This window comes from Nilaparvata lugens, chromosome 5, assembly GCF_014356525.2.
Source record: "Nilaparvata lugens isolate BPH chromosome 5, ASM1435652v1, whole genome shotgun sequence".
NCBI classification, from domain to species: domain Eukaryota; kingdom Metazoa; phylum Arthropoda; class Insecta; order Hemiptera; family Delphacidae; genus Nilaparvata; species Nilaparvata lugens.
Window position 1 is genome coordinate 51,148,094 of NC_052508.1, and position 23,226 is coordinate 51,171,319.

At 35.7% G+C, this 23,226-nt stretch overlaps 1 protein-coding gene across 2 annotated transcripts in view; it reads right to left on the reverse strand.

The window, feature by feature from the left end:
- The window catches only part of LOC111049114 (frizzled-5), a 168,416-nt gene that overhangs the window by 44,693 nt on the left and 100,497 nt on the right, over positions 1–23,226 (reverse strand). The gene's annotated exons all lie outside the window — the stretch shown is intronic.

Sequence of the window (23,226 nt, forward strand, 5' to 3'; positions counted from 1 at the left end):
TGTATGGTGTATTATCCTTGTAAACACCTCGTTTCCTCTTATTTGCAGACATCTGCAAGCTGCTCATCTAAAGTGTCAGCAGAGATTCATCAGAACTCAGCGAACGACTCTAGATAACCGATGTGAACAGTGTGCATTATCTATCAGAGAGACTATTTGATGTTGGTTCGTTACCCGCCTGCTGGTTATTAATCTTCGGCATTATCCCTCCCCCCTCCACCTACCATCCAAACACCACCCCTACCCCTCCCAACATTTTCACAAGAGATCTGCTTGTTTTTCTAACCAGGCAATGAATCACAGCACGCTTCACATTTATTTTCGTCTTGGGAGGGATCACAGTTCCATTTTTTATGTAAATTAGCTCGTTAAGCAGAGAAACTTCACAGCATTCGGCTTTTACAAGCGAGACTAAATCAAAATGATGTTTCGTTATTGAATACGTCGTGGTTTCCATTTACGAGTTGTACTGAAATTTTAATGCCGGAATTTTCAACACAGCCTCTTCATCGTAGCCCAACAAGATTCTTTACAACATACAACATGAGAAAAATATTTGCTGGAACTTTTTTTCAAACCATTATGACAACATAACATGGATCTATGAATAATTTACTGGTCCAGAATACATACACTTTAATTGACAGGGACTCCAATTTGTTGGAACACCACTGAGAAGTTAGGCTGTAAAATATTATGTATTTGATTCTACAGGATTTATTATTCCTACATTATTGAAGTTACAAAGGAGATTTGAATTTTTTTTTGAAATTGTTAAAAACATATCGATAAAAAAATATCACAATTTCAGAACAATTCGTAACATAATTGATTTCACCATGGTTGAAATCAATGATTGGGTGTTCAATTTTGTTTACAAATTATTTCATCTGGTACAAAAAGCAACTCATCAGTTTTCATTGTTAAAGGTTTATATTTTATTATCCGTTATGATTATAATAATTTGTATTAGCTATTATTATAAATATACAGTACATCAGTTTACTTTGCTACTTGTATGGTAGGCTACATCATCTTAGACTCTTGACTGACTAATTCACTACTCTTCAGCTAATACAGGGTTGTAAAATATAAGTTAATAAATAAGTAGCCTATATACAGAGTCGAATGTAAGTTGAATTCCAATATAAGTTGGAATGTATATCTAGAGGTCACACATTGTTTTAATGTTTCTCTCTGAAATTGCATTTTGCAAAACAGCACACATTTACATCTCACGAACCATACAACTTTGCTCACAGTAATAAATTCAGCGAATATTCCGGTTATAAAACTGCGGTTAGCCTGAACCGAGTTCTCAGCATTTTTAATGAGAAATAATAATGAACAAGGGTTTGGATTGTGCCAATGTCGGCCGGGGAAATCCCCCCATATTTAACTGCTAGGGACGACACTTTAAGCTGGTAAAAGTTGGTGGAAAAATACCCTCAGCGAAATTACTTTCTGCGAGCCGAGCCTTCCACCCCATAGTCTCAATTCCCTCAAGTGACAGTGATTAATATTTTCTGAATAAATCCGTTTTGAAACCCAGAATTGCTACTTGGGCCGGGTTAGGAAGAAACAGGGCAGAAACGTTCCATGTTCTCTCCCTTTGAAGGGCTCAATTACGAATGGTACACATGAATGAATATCACGTATTGATCCCTTTTCCCTGTTTCTTTTGCAGTGCCCTTTGCCACCAACATTCCCTTTCTCCCTACTTTCTTTTGTTTTAAAATCCCTCCTTGAAAGGACGGATCGCTCGATAAGGTTATTAATCTTTTCAACATCGCTACCTATTAATAACTCTTTTTTAGAATGTGTTGAGTGGATGAGGATCAGTATTACCCTTGAAGGGTGGATTTCTATCGTATTTGGATCATTCACCCTTCTTTCCAGGGCACGATAATTCTATATTGATTACCAATGCTCCATAATTATTTTCAATCAATTAATCAACAGACCAAACAAATTCAATCACTTTTAGAATAAATGGAAGCAATTTTGAATGGATATCAATCCAACTAAAACTGTCGGTCCCGGCTGGAGTATGACAGTCGTAAGGCCCATTGACGGCTTAAATTATATATTCAGGCGGTGGGACCTTCCCGCAAGGGACTCCCCACCAACAAAAGCCATACGAATTTACTTTTTTTAATCCAACTACAAGATTCTACTGCAGTTCGGTTATATTATGGAGCTATTATCTAGTTCTAATAATCTTATTGGTCCATTATTCCAATAAAACTTTAATTCTTAATTTTCCAATGCTCCAAAATTGAACAGTTACATGATAATCTATTTAAGAATTACATTCTTCAAAGTAATAGTTACTGTAGATAATTTACTATTATCCTTGAAATAATCAAAATAGAATATTGTACTGTACTTCCAATGATATTTTATATAACTGTCTTCTAAAATACGTTACATCAGGTTTGAAGAGATACAAAAATTGGGAAAAGGAGATCCATTCAAATCGTGATGGACAGTAATAAATTTAATTATCTTACAAGGTTATGCGAGTTTAACAGAAAGCTTCTGAGCATATATGTTACAAGGTTTTTCAGAGGAGCACACAGTCTACAATTTAAGTTCTTTTAATAGTCGATGAAGAATGATAATAAAAAATATAAGACTATTCATTCTTGTGAATAAATGAATGTGAGTTACATGGATATTCAATATTCCTGTCCTTTATGGTAATGTAATACTTTGAATAAAACATGGAAATGATTTAAAACCCATGAACATTTCATGACGCAAAATAATGAACGCTATCAAATTCTCAGCTATCATTCCTCCAATCTTCGAGAAATGTAAAAGGACACATAAAAAGCCGTTTTTGTCAGGTGGACGACAACAAAAAATGAGTGTTACGATTGAAAGATCAATTCGCGATAATTGAAACGACTGGAAGGGTATTTTGTTATTTATCAACCTCATTTATCGCCTTATTTATCATTGTATTCTGTTCAACATAACGAGAATCAAGTCTTTGGAATGTTACCGTGTTTAAAGAACGATCGTTGAGATCTTTTCAGAGATAGGTGTCGATCCTCTTTACCACCACCTCAGTCTCAGAGCTTACAGTGGTAGAGTACTCTGGTTTTATAATTTTTTCCTCTTCCTCCTTCTCCTTCTTCACTACTTTTCTCTCTCTTTTCTCATTCTTCTTAACCTTCGTCACCATCTTCTTCTATTAGTTCTTCTCATTCTCTGTAAAACATGACCATTAGTATGTTCTTCTCTTCATCATCCATCTTAAATCGATTTCACTCCCTCCAAAACACATTTTTTAGTATCTCATCTCCTTAATTTCACTCCATATTCTTCTGTTCCTCTCACTTCTTATTCTTATTTTCCATATTTTATTCACTTCGAGTACCCATTCTATTTTATTAAATCAAAAATCACAACTTGTTCCAGCTCATCAGAGCTATTTTTGGAATCAATATTGTGATTTAATAAAATAAAAAGGGTACTTGATAACTTTTATTGTGTTTAATAATATTTTAGTAGCCCTTTAGAGAAAGTAAGTTTTTATCTGCATATTTTCCGCCTCCTCGCATTTCCTTCCAAACTCTTTCAAATTTTCACTTTTTATTTCCACTCTCTAACACTATCATCATCCTCCTTGCTCATCCACGTATTTTAACAACTTTCCCTTCATTTCCAATCTCTTATTCTCCTTCTTTCTTCTATTCCTCATCCTCTCCTCTTTCTCGTTATCACAGTTTTCTACTCCTAATCCTTACTTCTCCAAGCCCATCCTCTCCCTTTTTATCCACAACCACCATCTTCATCCGAAGCACTATTCTACATTTTTTATCTTCCTCTTCTTCTACTACCACTAACCGCGTTGCTAACCCGATTCCAACGCCTTGTTAAGGTCAACAACAAACTACACAAGTAACGCCGACCGCCACCTCCCAAATATACATCACAGATCACATGCCAATTATTAGTGTGGCCAGTACCTTCTATCCTCACCACTCCTCTAACCCTCCTCTGGACCATTCTCTTTCTCTTCTTCCACCTTCCCTACTACTCGTCCTTCTTCCCAACTTCCTTGGCCCCCCTAAAATATTGACAGGCGTTGGTGTTAGCTCGTTTGTGCCCCACCGCTTTGCTTCTTCCTTCATCTCTCTGACACATTCCTAATCACACAGTTCGTTACCTTTTCCTCCTCCTTCTCCTTCTCCAACACCACCACCTCCCCCTCCTCAACACCCAACAACCAGACCATCAACATCTTCAACAACCTGTTCTATTAGTAAGTTGTTGGTGCTCTTTGCCGGCCAAAACTGCCGACACTACATCAACTATATCTGTGTATTTTCAGATACATGTTGTATCAAATGAGTCGAATATTGTTGAATTAAATGAGTGGCGCCGTCGTGTTAAGTAGAGGATAACACAGCTCTCAAGAAGCTAAAAATTTGTGTATTCTACAGTATTTTTGTAGCTTACTAGCTTCATATTGACGTAAAGTAGTTTTCTGACAGTTGAATGAAGTGGTTCTCTATTCAGACAAAGAATATAATAGAAATTAATACACTTTTTGGTGTAAGCATCACTATAGTTCCTTATAACATGTGTTTGGCATAATGTTTATTTTCAGCTAATATAGTGGGTTAGTCCAGCGAACTAAACTATTTTTGTTTTCCCAGAGTGAAAATTCATTGATGAAGGAATTCAACATAAATTATAGTAGCAGAATTGTGTTTGGGATACAACCATTTCCAGCTAGTGAGTCAGTCCAGACAAATAGACTTCTTTGTTCTTCCAGAGAGAAAATTCATTGATGGAAGCTCCTTATGAAAGTTATTTTGGGTAGCGCAAAATACGAGCAGTCAGTGATATTGAGGGATATATTGTGGAATATTGATGAGATAACAAGACTGAAGAAGATTCTCGAACAGGATGGAGATTAATACAAGATATTCAAGAAGCATATGGTGTAACCTAATCTGTAATTTGTCATAGTTTCTTCTATATGAGACCACTATTGAAACAGTTTTTAGAATATGCTGAAAAATATTTTTTCATGCAATAGAGGCATTTGAAAATGAGAATGTCATAAGAGATCTAGATACAGCTACATATAAATTTCTAAAAATGCAATTCCAATCATTACATGCCTTTCGTGCTTATGACATATTATTTCAAAACTTTAGCCTCGTCAGAAAATGAGAAGAAGAAAGAAATACTAATCTATTCATAATAAACCTTATAAAAAACCTTAAGGTTGATGAGATGAATCAAAATAAAAACTATTCTACATAGAAACATTTTCTTCACTCACCCACTTTCACACGTCATCACATAATACCATTACCTCTATCTCTATGACACAACAAGCTCATGGTCATTCTCTACCATATCAGTATTTTATGATCGAAGTATGTGAAAGCTCTTATCGCACTCTAAGCCTTCAGTATAAACAGTCTCCATCAGCACTGCTTCTTCTCATAATCTTGCTTCTCAACTCTTCATAGTGTACCACACTTTTCTCCTACAGCTTCTCCCTTCTCCTCCTACCTCTCTTCTTATTATTATTCTCAACCTTTCTCCTACTTTTCTACTCAACATTTTGAATCAATCGCTAGCTCATCTGTCCTTCTCCTCCTCCTCCTCATCCTCCTCCTCCTCTACTTCCTTCTCATAATCCTCCTCCTTCGACTAATTCTTCTCCTCTCCTCCTCCACTTCCTTCTCATCATCCTCCTCCTCCTCCACTTCCTTCTCATCATCCTCCTCCTTCTACTAATCCTCTTCCTCCTCCTCCTGTACCACATTATCCTCCTCCTCCTCCTCCTCCTCCATCTCCTCCTTCTGCTGTACCATATTCTCCTCCTCCTCTCCCTTCTCCACATCCTCCTCCATCTCCTCATCATTCTCCTCCCCCTCCTCCAACAACATCATCACTACGTCGTCCTAGCTCATCTCGTATTTCACCATTCCTCCTCTACTCTTTCTCCTCTCCCATTATCTCTTTCTCTTACTCTACATTTCGAAGCAGACGCTCGGTTATCGGTTCAGACTGGAGGTCGTTTATGCGATAGTAACATTCACCGTCAGCAAATGCTGAATGGGAATCATGAATCTTACTTATAACGAATGCTGACTGTTCAAAGTGAATCGCACTTCCCTTTCCCTGGGCTTGAGGGTCAGCTCAGATCGTGAGCTGATATCAAGTCAGCATTGGTTGAATAGGAAGCAATAATCTTATTTATAAGTAATGCTGACAGATTGAAATGGGAATAGCATCACTCTTCCAGCAAAGCAACGCTACTTTTTCTCAGCAACCAGTCGCTTCTCATGAAACAAAGCCTTGTTGGCTGTCAGATCCAATTTTATGCACCACTTTTTATCGAAACTGTTGAACTCTATTTAACAAGGCTTCTTATTATTCTGGTTCGAAGTTTATGCTCCACAAATTTGTTCATAGTACTCCTTAAATTGATAGTAAAGACCAGTTGAACACTAATCTAATCAGTATTAGTATGAGGATTCGCACTAATTCGAAGTATGGTGATGAAAATGTTGTTTTGGAACAGCATAAAAACTATTATATGTCTATTTTGGATAATAAAATCCATTGAACAGTTATTCGTTACTTAACGCCTGGAAACGTTCTTAGTTTTCCTGTTTCAAAACGAATTAAAGTTTCATTACTTACTTCGAGGGGAAGTGGAGTAGGTGTGATTGAGCCTTTTGATATTCTAAATACAATATTGTATTTCTAAAACATACTATCCTATTAGCATTGTCTATGTGGAGCTACCGTACCTTATAAAACCACTAGCCGTCAGTGGGGCTCCGCCCCCTGGACCCCGACTGGATCGTCCAAGAGTGAGATCAGAGTGAGATCGCCTGCATTTTTCATTTGAGCATTTTTATCATATGTTAGGACGATCCAGTCGGGGATCCAGACTAAACGTCTGGCTAAACGGATATGGCGAGCGAAGCGAGCCTGACTGCTAGTAATATAATATTCCCAGGATTGAAGTAGCAGTGCCCAATCAATTTTTCCGCGATAAATGCATTTCAATCTTCAACTTGGTGCCAACCTAACAAAGTCAACTCAACTCAATGCCCTGACAAAATTATTAATTTAGTTGCCAGTTAACAACTGTTTCGAAGAGGTACTCTATCTAGATTATAGTTCTATAGTAACATATGATATGGAAATTTCAATTATAATTAAGAGATTGGGAGAAGAAGAATATACATGCTAAAAGACGAACTTTAAACCCTTAAAAACAACCCTTAGAGTTAAAATATTGCCAAAAGATTTCTTAGTGCGCCTCTAAAGGGCCAACTGAACATACCTACCAAATTTGAACGTTTTGGTCCGGTAGATTTTTAGTTATGCGAGTGAGTGAGTGAGTGAGTGCCATTTCGCTTTTATATATATAGATTATAAAACCACTACTGTACAATAGTAGTTATAGTTTTTTTTCTCAAATCTAGTATTCTTTCGTGAATTTAATTCCTTCCTTAATTTCAAGTAATATTTTGCATTTTTGGATGAATCTCTTGTCAATGACCCCCGTTACACTGTAACTCAATGCATAATGAATAGGGTGCATACAACAACAATGAATATAAATCTCACAATAACAATGCACCTTTTGTATGCACTGAGACGTGTGCGGAACGAATTCATGAAAAACACTATTAAATAGCGAAAATTCCACCTATCTATTGAAGGAGATTGTGCATTTTCGCCTGTCCTCTTCTAATCCAGCTCGAGCTCATCGTTACTCCAACTACTCATTCTCCTCCTCCTTTTCTCTTCCTGCTACTCCTCCTCTTCCTGCTACTGCTTTTCCTTTCCTCTATCTGTCCACAATCTTCTTAACTCTTTGCATAGGTAACTAACAGGCTGAAGGTAAGCTGCAATTTGCGTGTCAAATCTGAAACAAGCCTGACGGTTTGATGGAGTGGTAACAGACGTCGGCCCCATCCTTCCTTTTCTTATTCTTTTTTTTTTCTTCTTCTTCTTCTTCTTCTTCTTCTTCTTCTTCCTTTCATCCTTAATCTTCTTCTCTTTGTAATCCTCTTTCTTCACTTGTTCACGAAATGCTGAACAGGTGCCCCAATTATTCACAATCGTTGCTTCGCTTTCTCATACTCAACGTCTCTTTTGTAAACTATTCTGCCGATCTGCAATTAGTGTAACTGTTAAACTGACACTTGTTGATGGATTGAGCACAAGATGCTAACAGAAACGCTGTGAGAATGATTCGTGAGAAAGTAAAGATTCAAAAGCCAAGAGGCATGAAATTCAATTTGAGAAAATACTAATTTTGGGACAATTGCAATTATTTACAACGTATGATTGTAGAATATATTATTCACAAGATGATATTTATATAATTTAGAACAACAATTTTCTCCTATATTATTATTTCTTGAAATGTCATTCTATCATTCATCTCTTGCCTAAAATTCTCCACAACTGTTTTTCTCTTTCTGTAAATCATAATACCTAATAGCATCTTATTTTTGTTGATACTGAATTATCGATTGAATTATTCTATCATATATTTATCCTTTTTTATTTCACTATATTATTATAAATTATCATATGATCATGTAGTATTACAATGTCACACATTATCATGACATCATATTATTATGAGAATGTAATGAAACCATATCATGTAACATTTAAAATGATTTGTAATACTATAAATATTATTGTAATCACTAGGCGACAAGCCTAGTAACAATTGAATAATAAAATCTGCCTATCCATCTATCTTTCTTTTCCAATTCGTTTACCCCGTATTTGTTTTTCATAGATCAAAACTCATCTTGTCTCCTTTACACGTCTCGCTTTGTGTCTCTCACTCTCACTCTCTTCCACATTCAGGTCCTAGCTCTCTTCTCAGCTCACTCACACACACTTGTACTATCTCTCGATCTCTCACTCTCGCACATACTCTTTGTTTATCTATCTGTCTCTGTTAAATCTCGTTATCTCTCTCACCTTGCGTAATCACACCTCAAAATACGTTATCTAAACAGAGAGTGTGGCCATTTGCACCACAATAATCTACCATCCGCAAATGATGCCACCGTTCTATAGCTCTCCTGCAGTGTGCTCTCATTCCATGCATTTGGCCAGTTCTCTAAACATATAGGTGTATAGGTAGGTATGTATGGGATTAGGTGAAATAGGTAGCATATAGGTATATGCACATAATGTGCAGAGGTTAGGAGGGATAGCTACGTGCTTCAACTTTCAAAGTAAACCTAACCTAAAAACAGGCGCTGAATTACTATGTGGTGGGGCAGTGGCTACTAGGTTTTGGAGCAAAGTTCTGTCCCATTTTGCACCCAAGTTCCCATTTATAATACGAGTAGTGTAGCAGCATCGTATTTGAACGACGGAAGTATTTGTAATCCATGGACTATATATCATTGTCAAGATAGAATGTGAAATATATTTATTTCTTAGGTTAGCACAAACAATACAATGATCGGAAAAGAAAAAAAGGCTATTGCCCAAAACTTTTTCAATTTCCCAATTCAGTTTCTAATTGTCCAAATATTATACATATGTTATGTCCATTTCAATTTTCTACATCCAATCACAATCTGAGAATAGAATAGATTAGAATAAAACAAACATATTTTTTTAGATTTGGATGAGTGCTAGGTTCTGTAGTGACAGGCAAGATTAGAACTGTTCAGTATAGTCTAGAAGTGAGCTGAACCTGAACTGAAACTTTTAATCTGTCATTACTAGACTTACTTCTTGCATCTGAATAAATTACATATTTGTGGTTCATACATTTTCAAACTGTTTACAAAATCTATATTTTCTACTTCCAGAAAAATATCCATTATAAATTAAAAGGAGCTCAAATATGGTCGGTTCATTTAATTAATCATGATTTCAATTATTGACATATTATTTTATGTGGTACATTGCATCTATATTTATGAACATATTATCACAAAGGAAAGATAATAGTGTTCCTTCTTATGTGTTATCACATATATCAGTAAAGACGAATTTGTAAAGGTGCGTACAGATATACGCGCCGCGAACATGAGCAATTCACTTTTAATCAGCTGACTATATCTGTATTTTTACAGAAAAGGTAAGATATAGATATAAAAAGCTTGGCATCAGCTGATTAAAAGTGAATTGCTCATGTTCGCGGCGCGTATATCTGTACGCACCTTAAGATGTTAGAACCAGAGAGTATACATCATTTACACTCTGGTTGCAACATATGAATCCATACTAAAACATACCGAAAACCGTAAACTGATGGTCATCATGAGTATATAGTTCATGGTTGACGGATTTTCAAATGATTCTATTCTTATGTAACACCTTTTACTTACACCCATGTTCCAGATAACATAGTCATGAGCATATATGGTTCATGGCTGTTGTTCTATGGTCAGTAGAGATAGAGAGCAACTCACAACCTCCATGACACATGTGTGACCATTCCCACAGGTCCCATATCCCACACATTGATCGGTTCAGAGTTGACGCTAAACCAACATTGGGTTCCACACGGCGTTATAATACCGATGAGATTAATCTCACACCAAAGCGACCAATACGATTTGATTCAATTTAATCTGTTGTTGTTCGCGATGACTGCAACTGGAAAATCCCTATCATATCCGTATTATTCCACCACCTGTGATCGCCATTTTACTGTAATTGTGCTTGTGAATTCGCGCGATTTCATTATTCCATTTTAGCTGTTCATTAATCAGTTGTTATAAATTTATTATTAAAATATTGATCGCTACGTGTAATAGGACTGATATTTCAAAAGTAGCCTGTATCGAGATAATAATTTTAGGACAGGTCACTTCTGAAATATCAGTATTATCACACGTAGCGATCAATACTTTAATAATAAATTTATAACAAATGATGTGCAGCTAAAAAAGAATAATAAAATCGCGCGAATTGTGTTCTTCAAAAAGTTACTGTACTAATACTATTAGTATAATAGTGTTCATGAATGATTTATATTTTATTCCAGTAGTGACGGACTTCATAATAATCAAACAACTCCGTTCATTGACTGTTCGGTGAATTCACGGTTCAGTGAATTATTTTCTGAAGTGGAATTGATATTTGAAACTGTATAATTCAATTGCAAGCTTCTATATACAATAGCAGTTGAACTAATATTAGCTTCAAGAGCTGTTTTTAGATTGAGATTGTATTATGATTTCAATAACATTATTCTTCTCAGTATGAAATTGCCGTTGGCCAAGAGCGTGCTGGTTTATTTCACAGAATTTCACAGGAGACAAAATACTGAAAGCAGTTCTATTGTATATTAAATCGAATTCGAAACACATTGACTTGGATTGCTAGAAATAATAAAATATGACAAAACATCACAAAACAGAGATTGGTTGATCTTGATTTCTGAAGGTTAGCAAAATTCACTTTGAAGAACAAATGGACAATAATATTTATCATTTCTGTTTTTCATTGAAGGTGAAATATACTGTAGTGTGATGCTATGATATCCATATTAGATAGAACGACTTGAAATTTCTTGAAGCGTTAATCTATTTGAAAGTTGAAATACAACTTACACGATAGATCATTTTTTGAAACCAACAATGATGGAAATGCTTTATATTTTATTCCAGTAGTGCCGGACTATAAGATGTATAAAAGATGTATACTACTAGATGTACGGTATACTCATATCAACAGAATATCAGTATTCCAAGCTATCTTGAGCTTTATAAGTGCATGCAAGACATTTCACAATGTAGGGTACTACAGATGGCGAAAGTTTGAAAATATGGAAAACAGGATGCTGGGTGAGAAAGAAATGGCAAATTTATGTAAAAAAGAGAACACAGAATAAACTTTGAAAAGCAGTGTGATACCTAAAAGTGGGTGGGGAGCTATGCGTGGGTTAGTATTATATGGGTTAGGCATCGGCAGTGGGCAGGCGTCAAATTATTGTTGTACAATGCCAAAACTGGAATATTGTACTTCGCGAATCAACTCACAAGGTTTGTTTATTGTGCAAAAACATCAATAAATTATCATAACACAATGGACTTATGTATCTAGCACAGAAATGTCACCATCAAACAAGTATATTTCGCATAAATTTCCGGTTGTCTACACGTCTGCAGTCTATACAACATTAATGAATTCATTGCAGTTCCCGGTAATGTTTATGAACAACTTTTCAATGTCAAAAGTTGATTTCATAACATTTGATTATTTACATTCAATATGGAGGTGAAATAACCAAGAAAGAAGTAAGAATGAAGTGAGCTCGAATTCTTGAGTATTGTTACATGAGCAGCTGACTGTGATGATATACAGTATATTAAATCAATGATCGAAAATAAGTAACTTCTCCCACACAGAGATTATAGATTCTCTTCACATCCTATACTCTCAAATGTAATTCCCACAGGTTCGACAGAGAAACAATAAGCTTTTATTCTTTATAATCAGTAAGATGGTAAAGAAAAATATCAAGAAAAATATATAATTCTAATACCAACGTAAAAAAAAATATATTGTTGAGTTCTCACAACATTATTACGTTGGTCATATTAATACGGTGTTCTGTGGTAAGTGTAATACAAACATCTCTTGAAAAATCAATGTCACCGTTATCAAATCGTAACAAGATTAGACAAAGCTCAAAGTTATGAGTTTGAACCAGTTTTTCAATGAATATTGAGGTGAAGTGGTTGAAGTGAATTCGTTTTTCAAGTGATAATGGCTTCTTCAATTGATAACAGTAGCACAATCTGGCTTTTTGCACTATGTGCGCAAAACATTCAAGTAATTTTGAAAATTTGACAAGATTTAAGTGAGTTTAGAAACTAGAATTTCCATCCATGACAGATAAGACATGAGTTAATACGTGAGATCAATTACTGATATGACTTCAAAATTTTAAGAGTTTGAACAAGATTGCCTACTTGGAATAAATCATATCGTTGAAATTCAGCTATTCCCTGATCATGATTATATAATGAGAGAATGATATTCTTGAGACATGCAGAGACAGTTTTCTAGATATGAACCTCATACTTGGTTTTTTAAGTGATGCTTTATTTTTGTTAGATGAGATGGGAACAGTGAGTATAGAATAATTCATTTTATTCATTACATTCCATACTCAATGGATGGGAACTGGAAGTAATGGTTGTAGAATATAAAGTGGAGAAAGCAAAATTAAATATGAAAAAATATTGTCAAATTTTGATAAATGATCTTCTCATTTCTCACTGACTTCATAAACAGCGTTGGAGCAATGAAATTGAAACACCTTTCACCATCATTAGAATATTTTCAATTTCATCACAGAAATAATTTATTAGAAGTTGACAGTCAATCAATCTGCCAGTCAACCATATCCAAGACTAGAATGTTGGCGACGATATTTTTACGGCGGTTTCCTTTGTTGTTTACATTTTCTACCGATAGCGAAATGGTATTTAGTTTTGAAATAGCATCAACTGCAAAAGTGAAATGTTAGCAGAGTCAGCGTCTGCTCTCAACACAATGAATCAAGTTATAAATGATTCCAGTCACCTCTGCATTTTTGACGAAAATAGAAAACTTGAGTAATACAAATCATTTTGAGTATTCCAGTTTTGAGAGTCTACTCAATAACAAATCTATTAACGGAGTTTGATGGATCCGAAAATGAATTTCCTACAGCAATAGGCTAGAGTCTACACAAATGAAAGTGATTTGAATCCAGGTAACTTTAACTGACTAGAGCCTAAAAATAAATGGGATTTAGACCTAGTCAATAACAATGCAAAAATAGCAGAATGTTGTCAAATACCACAGTATCTAGCTTGCTGATATTTTGGAGATCAGAAATCAATAACAATAGATCAGTCTGTTAGATCAATAGATCAATAGATCAGTCTGTTGTTATTTTGTGAATATTATTTTGTCATTATTGATCAATGATACACTGATTGATGTTATGGTCATTGTGAACATACAGATGAGAAAGTTTCCAATAGCAAGTACATATTTAAAATCAGTTTAAGATTTAATAGATTTATCTGAAAAAAAGCTTCCAAACTGGAGCAATTAAGCTATGTGTGAGGTACATTCAATTTACAAAAATCATCCGTTTCATACCTCTATTTATTGAAAAAAAGGATTCCAAGACCAGGTAGAAGCGTTTTTTAGTAATGTTCGACAAAACTGACAACTGAGCCCAGCTTCAACTGACCAATAAAAAGGGTTTTCCACCGTCCAAACCCAATAACGTGCGCAACTATAGTGAGACAGCATTGGTCGAATGGGAAGCATTAATTTTTCAAATAAGGGATGCTGACAGTTTGGAGTGAATCTCACTACTAACCACCCACCCGGGTTGCACAAATCGTATATCTTCCTTAATGCATTTTATTTTCCTCGGAAAACTCTTCCACCCGGACAGTTTCCCTCATTGATTTATCGAGAACGCATTTACCGGCGACCGATCAATTCACTTTTATTATCGTATTTAGGGATTGAATATAAAATATGAAGTGCAGGAAATTGAAGTAGAAGCGGAGACAAAAATCAGGAAAATGTTTTTTGGGGGAAAGGGGAACGAGTTATCGGAGATGATTTAAGGAGGGTTTAGGAAGGTAAAAAGGGTGCTACATTATTCTTCGAAGTAATTTTAATCCGATCTATTGAGAATGGATGATTTTACATGGAAATAACGTGAAAAGACTGAAATCATAATTCTTCCCACACCTTCCATCCTCAATCTGATCAAAGTTTTATCCTCAATGTGTTTCAGTATTTAAAATAAATTGTTATTCAATTACAGATAGGTACTCCTCACACATTACTTCAGCTACTTCACAGCCAAACTCAGATTTTCTCGATTCAATAGAAGAATAGGTTAAGATAATGCTGGATGATTTTTTTGTACTATTTTAAAATCGATTAGTCGTTTATGATTCGAAATTGCAGACATTTAAAAATCTGTATTGTGTATTACATGTTTGATTCTAAACAACTCAATGTCGACTCCTACATAAAATGCCTACTGGAGCAAAGCTGAAGGAAATGGAATAGAATAATAATTATAAGATTTTCATTCAAAAGGATATTTTTCGTGATTGACAAAGTATTGTGTATACACTTTATAAAGAATGTATAATATTGTAAAGCACGGGTATATTTTCGTTTATATTTAATGTGTATTCCAAGATAAAACATGCATGGATTAAAAACTGTAGCATAAGTTCAGAACGGCGATCAAACATGACGTCCACAAAAATCATTCCATCCATGAAATTTTTAGAATCCGATTCAAACGACTAATAACAATAAAGTCTAATTTCGGGAATGAAACTAAAACTAAGGAATCAAATTAAACTTGTTATTTCAAACACTACATTTAAAAATAGTTTCGTCTATGGAAATCAATAACCTCCATACAGTAACTGAAAATCTACAAATTATTTCCATAAATCAAACTGTAAATCAATAACCTTCAACACTATAGTTGTTTCGGATATGACAAACGGAGAAAATCAATTCCGTTAACAAGGATGCAGTAAGTCAAACGGGCCATAAATAAATAAACCGGTAATGATATTCGAAATAAAATGTGAACTGCGATGCAAGTATTTGCCGGCATGGAGTAACATACATCGTTATCACCGTTAAAAAGACGCCTGAGGCCGAACAACACCGAAGAGGTGGAGATTCGTTGAAAAGCAACGCAACGTTTTTCCAATTTGTGTGACGGATGAAAGGGACTCACAATCAACTAGTCATTTCGTCCTTATTACTCTCTTTCTCTTCCTTTTTACACTACCAAATCTTATCTGTCTACTTGGTTTTTTAGCTGATCGCCTTCTTCTTCTTCTTCTTCTGATTTCAAGCCTAATCCTCATCCTCTTCCACTCCTGCTTTACCTTATTCTCTTTCGAAATCTTCAAGTGAATCATCTTCTCGTTTTTGTATATTTTCTCCTCCTTTCACCACACTTTCTCCTTCTTATGTTCTCCTTCTTCAACTCCTTCTTCGACTTCTTCTCCATTTACTTCACCTCCTTCTTGGACTCCTTTTCTCATTCCACTCCATCTCCTCTCCTGCTGCTTCTTCGCCTTCTTCACTCATTCCACCATTTCTCCTCGTCATCAATTCCTCTTCTCTACTCTTATTCTACTTCTTGTTCTTATTGTTTTATCGTTGATGTTCTTCAATTCAACTTTTTCTTCTACAAATCTTCCTCACTCTCTCCTTCTTTCACTCCTCATTTTCTCCTTCTTTCTCCTGTTTCTTATCTTGATGTTCTTATGTTGCTTTAATCTCTTCTCTTCTTTTCCTCATCTCCTCTTTTCCCTATTCTTCTTCTTCCCCACTTTTCTGCTTCTCTATTGCCTTCTCCTTCCCTTCCTTTTCTTCTCCTCTACTCAATCTTTTCCCTTCTCCATCACCACCTCCTCCTCCTCCTCCTCCTCCTTCTTCTTCTTCTTTTTCTTCTTCTTCACCCTCTGATTGTTCTTCACCAACCCATTATTTGCTTCGTCCACGCCCCTATGTTTACAGTTTATCTTTGGAGAACACAGCTAGCTGCTGAGAAACAAGGAAAGAGGAAAGAAATATAAGTAGAGGCACGACTAGCACAATCGCAGTCGTCGCCGTGGGTCTCGGAATGTAAATTGGTGTGAGGACGAGGAAGAATATGAAGAAGAAGAAAGAGAAAAGTGCAGCAAGGGCGCAGAAGAGAGTAGAGATAAGTAGTGGGAAGGAGAGAGGCAAGGTTAAAGGGGCTCCTTATCGCGTCTATGGAAGCACGATTGTTGAGGCTAACGACCTCGCGGTAAGCGCGCGCTGATAGAAGATGATGAAGGACGAAGGATGAGGAGGAAGAAATTGTAAGTAGTAAGGAAGTGGCAGGAGAAGGGGTGAGAGCAACTATGTATATTGATGGTCGGTGGTAGAGTTGTAGAGTTGTAGCAGCTCGTAAGAAACTCGGGGAATTGGTTTTAGTAGTCAGGTGCACGATAGTGCAAAGTTGTGAGAAGAAATAGTAGTGTTGAGTTGGGTTGGAAGAAGTGGTCAAGAAGAAGAGGCTCAATATGAGAAGAAGAAGAGGGGGAAAGAATAAAATATTAAGGAGAAAAGATGAGGAACAGTATGGACATAACCAAGGTATCTGTGGTTCAAGTCTATGGTATATTATTGTAACATTGATAATGAACAGAATCAAGCAGAGATACATGGGAAGCGAAAGACAGGGAGAAATGAGTTAATGAATAAGAATGTAGATAAAATACAGAAAAAATGGGATGATAAGAATAATAAAACACATCAGAAGGAAAACATGAAAAGGGGAAGGAAAAAGAACTAGAGGAAAAGGTTATTCGATAAGGCAGGACGAGTAAATAAGCAGAATAGGACAAGCATATACCTAGTAAACAGGTGAGATTTGGAGAAGTATAAGAATGAGAACAAGATTTGGAGTTAGGAGGGGGAGAAGTTGATATAGAAGTAATGGAAAAAGGTTGATTGGCAGAAGTCTAAGAATGAGAAAGGAGAAGTAGGATTACGTAAATTTGATTTAAATATAGAGAACACTAACATAGAGATGAAAAAGAATCTTAGGATGAAGGAAAATCAGACGAAATGGTGATAAAGTAGAAAAATGATACGAGGTAAATGATGAATACTTAGAAAGAGAGAATTATCAATTAACAGTAGGATAAAGACCAGAAGAAGGAGAATTATGTGAGTCAGAAGGGTAGGTGGATAAGTAATGAAGAGATGCATGAAGAATAAAGATAAGAACAGAAGAAGAAACGCAGAGGAGAACACAAGATAGACTAAGAACCCGTATATGGCCGACTACTAGAAATAGAGAAGGAATCCTTTTAGGATGTCCAGAAGACCTTCACACATTCACTTGTACTGCATTTAGTCACTCTCTCTTACTCACACTCTCTCTTTTCTGTATTTCTCTCCACGCACGTGACACTCATTACTTTACTGTTACTTTTCTCTCCTTGGACGTGCGGCTCATTAGTTTGGTTCTTCTACTTCTTCTCCTCAAAGTTAGAATCAGTGGTGAGAGGTTGGGTGAGGTGAACTATGGGAAGTAAGTGCCGACTGTAGGTGTACCAAGTGTTTGGTGTGAGTCTCAAGTGGAAAACAGTACAATGCCATGCAGTGGTAACGAGGGTTTCATCAGGTGTGCATTGTTGTGCTGAGAAGTAGCTCGCTAAATACGTTGGAAAGGTTACAGAGTAGATGAAAAGCTTGCTCCAGATGCAATTATTATACATGACCTATTTTCTTTTCTTGTTTTCCTCTCTTGTTTGCTTACCTTCCCAGTTCATATTTATTTAATTCTACTTTCTTATTTATCCATGAACCATGATACATTGGAACTGACTACAAGGAACTTGGACTAAAATGGGCATTGGAAGGACATTGAAGCAAGAAGAAATAGGATAAATAAATGGACAGATCAAATTTGAAAACATACAGGTTGCATCTTTCAGCTTCAAAATAATTACCAAGAATAAATGTGTAAGTTCAGAACTCCCCAAAATGTAATGTAAGCTCATTGATTTCTCATAGTTCTACAACTAATCAACCACAAGGTAACGAGGGCATCATATTCAGAAAAAGATAAAATAGACAAGGAGAAAATAGTGTTGCGGATAATCATACCATTATAATATTAATATAAATTCACCAGAAGATAAAAAAAATTATTCAGAACTTTTCTACTATTCGGGTACGGAATTACAAGATTATTCAGATACCATTGAAATCTATAAAAATTGATTTTGTTATCACAATGAATTTAAAAGAGGAGAAAGCGCTTAATCCTACAATGAAAACAGTTGGATTCCTTCATTCCGTACAACATATTGCTAACAAGTGATTCAAGTGAATTGCAAGTTAAATAAAAAGACTAAGAAATTGTCAAAAACCACAGATTTAATTAAAATTTAGAAAGACCGGTTTCGGTTGTTACACCATTGTCAGTCAATATCTGATAAACAATGTTTTTGACAGTTTCTTAGTATTTTTATTTAATATGAATAATTACCACAATATCAACTTATCAACTACACAATGAGTGAATTGCAAGTATTCAATTAACTGATTAATTCAAATAATTAAATGAGACACGTTGTTGATGTACCAGCTCATAAGATTAATTCCCGATTCAATCATCTAAAAATACTGTACTATCAATTTATTTCGCACAAGACACATTCTCAAATCCAGTGGTGCCCATCCCCCCAATGGCCCATGTCGCAAAATTCCCCCCCAAAATTCTCAAAATTTGTTATCCATTTAGGTACTTAAAAACTGTATATTGAAAAATCCCCCCCCATTTTCCCTAGTTTTTTCCAAAAATCCCCCCCAAAATTCAGCTTCATGTCGCAATTTGCGACATCAAAACATGCTGTGGGCACCCCTGCTCAAATCAATTTATATCGTCTAGTTTCAGGTAGATTTGATTGGAACTGATCACTGATTAAGAATGTTTCACGTTAATCATGTTATATGATGTTATAGTATTGATTGAAAACGGTTGTGATACATATCACAAAATTAAGTGACTGTTATAGAAGCAAATGAAAAAAAAAACACGAAAATATTTGACCGTGGCCAGTCAACAGCTTAAGTTGAATTCACTTCAAACTGTCAGAATTTCTTATAAATGATACTAACAATTCTCCCCCAACCAATGCTGACAGATGAAGTGAAAATCAACACTGAGAGATTGTCTTTGAATTGTCAACAATTCTCATAAATAAGTTCAACGGTTCCTATTAAAACAATGGTGACACTATGAAGTGAATCTGACTGGTCCATTAATCTGACTGCAGGCAGACTGTGTGAGTTTGGCAGCCAGTTTCGCCTCATTAACAGAACAGAGCGAACCGTTTTAGCATCTCTTGGAAACAAAGAGGAATCGGTCTCGTCTGGACACAGCAAGCCAACTTCTTCATTTGCATTCTGTACAGGATGATTCACTTTCAATGGTCAGCGTTGGTTGAATAGGAAGAATTTGCGTAATTCATATGAATGCTGACAGTTCAAAGTGGGTCCCACTACAGTCTACAATACAATTGCAAAACGAAGAGTTTTCGAAAGCCACCAGACTGGTCAACTAAACTGGGGAGAACAGAAAATTCGATTGGAGGTCAGTCATGTAGACTGAAATAAAATCTAGAAATAAGTTATCAATCGGAGCCATCTAAATTGAAAACTTATAGTTTCCATGTTTATTTTGAACTGAAATTGGATGGGAATTATATGTGAAAAACTAACCTTATTTTGAGCTGTGCCATCACCTAAATTTGGAAGAAAAGCACAAGAATTGCCTTATTGTTCTATCCACCAATATTATTACATTAGTGTCATTTGCATCGTATATAAATTAATGAAATAGATAAATAATGATAATTTGAATAAGATTTAACGGACTTTTTATTTTCAGAGTGATTTTCAGTTTTTGCTGTTACAGAAAATTTAAAATACTGTATTGAATAAGACTCTATTCAAATATATTTTTTTCCAAGAGAGTTTAATACAATACACAGAATACTGTTAATAGTAAATTCAAATTACAGTACTTAACTGTGGAATGATGAAAAACGCCCAATATTGAAATCACTTCATCGTCTTTTGTATTGTTCCTGTTCCATACCACGATGTAGATGAGAAGTGAAGTATCAAGCTTCAATCGAAGGACGTTCGAATAGTGCCAAGAAGAGTGGGTCTACTCCACCAAGAAACATCATGCTATTTTAGAAAGGAGATCACTGATGGAAGGATTGCATATGAGCAAAGTGGATCAAGATGAAGATGAAACCTTCAGAAGTGAAGGAGGGAATTCTTCTATTTCTTTTTGATCTTTTTCTTCGTTGAATTCAATGGCAAGAGCAATAAATTGAGCTTTTAGGCTTGCTATCGAGCGAAGAATGATCCTGACGAATGGTGCTTGACACAGGTGAAATGAAACGGTTTTTTCAATTCTTCTCTCCACGTTCCACCATTTCTCTCCCCATTCATTCTTTTTTACTTCCCTTATATTATTCTCTTTTTAACATTATCTCACGCAGTCTCACACATTCACTCTCTCACTCACTCTCACACACATACACTCAGCTTGATGACACGCACAAACGCAACAGCCCTATAGATAATTGGTTACAGACTATAAATCACTTGGTGTCTGAGCATCGTTTTTTCGCTATGGTTAATAAAATACAACTGAAAATGTTCCTGTAGCAGGCAGGCTATCACATGGTGCATCAGGATCCAGGTAGATCGGTGGCTAATACAATATATCTATATTTCACAATATACAGATATAATATAATGGTTGCAGCTACTACTAACTACCTGGGATGTTTGTTTTTGTGGCAGGTGTGCAGGATGGACCACTCCAGACTCCACCCACGAAGAAAGAAGAAGCTGCAAGGTTTTGATGGTTGAACTGTGGCTTCCAATAGAGAGTAGTGGGAGTCTTGGGCATTTTATTGTGGAATAGCACTTCACTTCTACATCCTATGGCGGCTAATAGATTCACTTTAATACTCTTGTGAAAATGAATTTTCATTTATTATGCATGTCTTTTGCCGTTCACACTCAGTGAGTATTGAATGTAAGAATTTAAATTCTATCCTCACTGGTCATACTACATACAATATTATGCATTTAGCCATAAAGGACGGCAGAATGCATTTTGGCAAATATATGAGCTTATGAGCTCAGCAAACAAAGTCCACATATACTATTCTACTATTTATATAATCTAATAAAATACTGTAAGCTCAGTAAATCTTGTTCAATGCCTAATTTATATGATATCAACCGAGAGAGCTTCGGTCTAATCTTGGTGTGAGAGCAAGATTATATTGGACGTTCATATTTAAAATGTAATTGATTTGCTCCCAACGTGGCATCATTTAGTACACCATAATCACAGATTTATATGCGTATAAATTACTGCATCAATGAGATATAAATTTCTAGTTATACCTTAGATATTACACTATGAAATCCCTCTCGATCTGGGACGTCTCAATTCTACCAATAATTATTCTCCTGCAACTTATCTGGACTACTTCATTCTCTCTACAACACATGATATTCTTCATCAATATTGTTCTCTCTTGAAATAACTGTTTCTTTCTATCAATAACTTGAAATAAAAATTCAAGTACCTTTTTTTAATTCTACTCACAACATGTTTCTTCATCTTTCTTTCAGTATATTCTTCCATCATTGTATTCGCAGATCAATCTTTCTAACAGATCTCGAATATATTTGGATTTCAAATTGCCATCTGCCACGTTATTTGATTCATACCTTGTATATATGCACTCAAATTACTCTACCTTCACCACTACAATTTTATCTAGAGACCATTCTGTTCCCTGTGTAATTCCACAGAGAAGAATCGCAGCATCTTTGTTGTAGGTAGTCGTTTACACCTTCATTCCAGCTGGTGATGTCCATTTCAATCCAAAGAAACACAACGATTGTTCTTTGTTTTTTCTCTGAAACTGTTACCATGTACTTGCAGGTGTTAATGCCCCATTTGAATTCAAAAAAACAATAAGATTGTTGTTGAACTACTTGAAGTAAATCATTGGAAAACAAGCATCACTCCAATTCTAGAGCGAAGAGAAACAACTAACGGTCAACAAAGTGGGCAATCATCTCTGGTGAGGTTCACTACCAACTGTCAGCATTCCTTATAAATAATACCATAGCTTCACATTTGAATAATGCTGACAGTATTAAGTGGATCTCGAAGAGTGGAGCGAGTGCCTTCTAAGGTCGCAACTACTATCGTAGCCTATATATTTATATCTACACCTATCACTATACCTATTTATACCACCTGTAACAATGTGCAATTCTCACGGCATCAGACGCTAAAGCCAAGCCAACTTTATTTGTTGTAAATTTTGGTTTGGGACCCGGAACGACGCGATAAACGCCCAGATTTATGCGCAATGTTTATGGCGGTAGTCACATTCAAATCGGCTTATGCAAATCTGGGCTCTTCTGGGCTGTGCCTCTCTTTCTAGGCACACAGTGTGTGTTGAAAGGAACAGGAGGCAACCCTTCCAACTTTCAACACACCGACACACTAGCTGGGCACTTTAATCTCTCTCTCCTCTAGGCTCACAGTAAAGAGCAGTTGAAATATCATGGGGAATA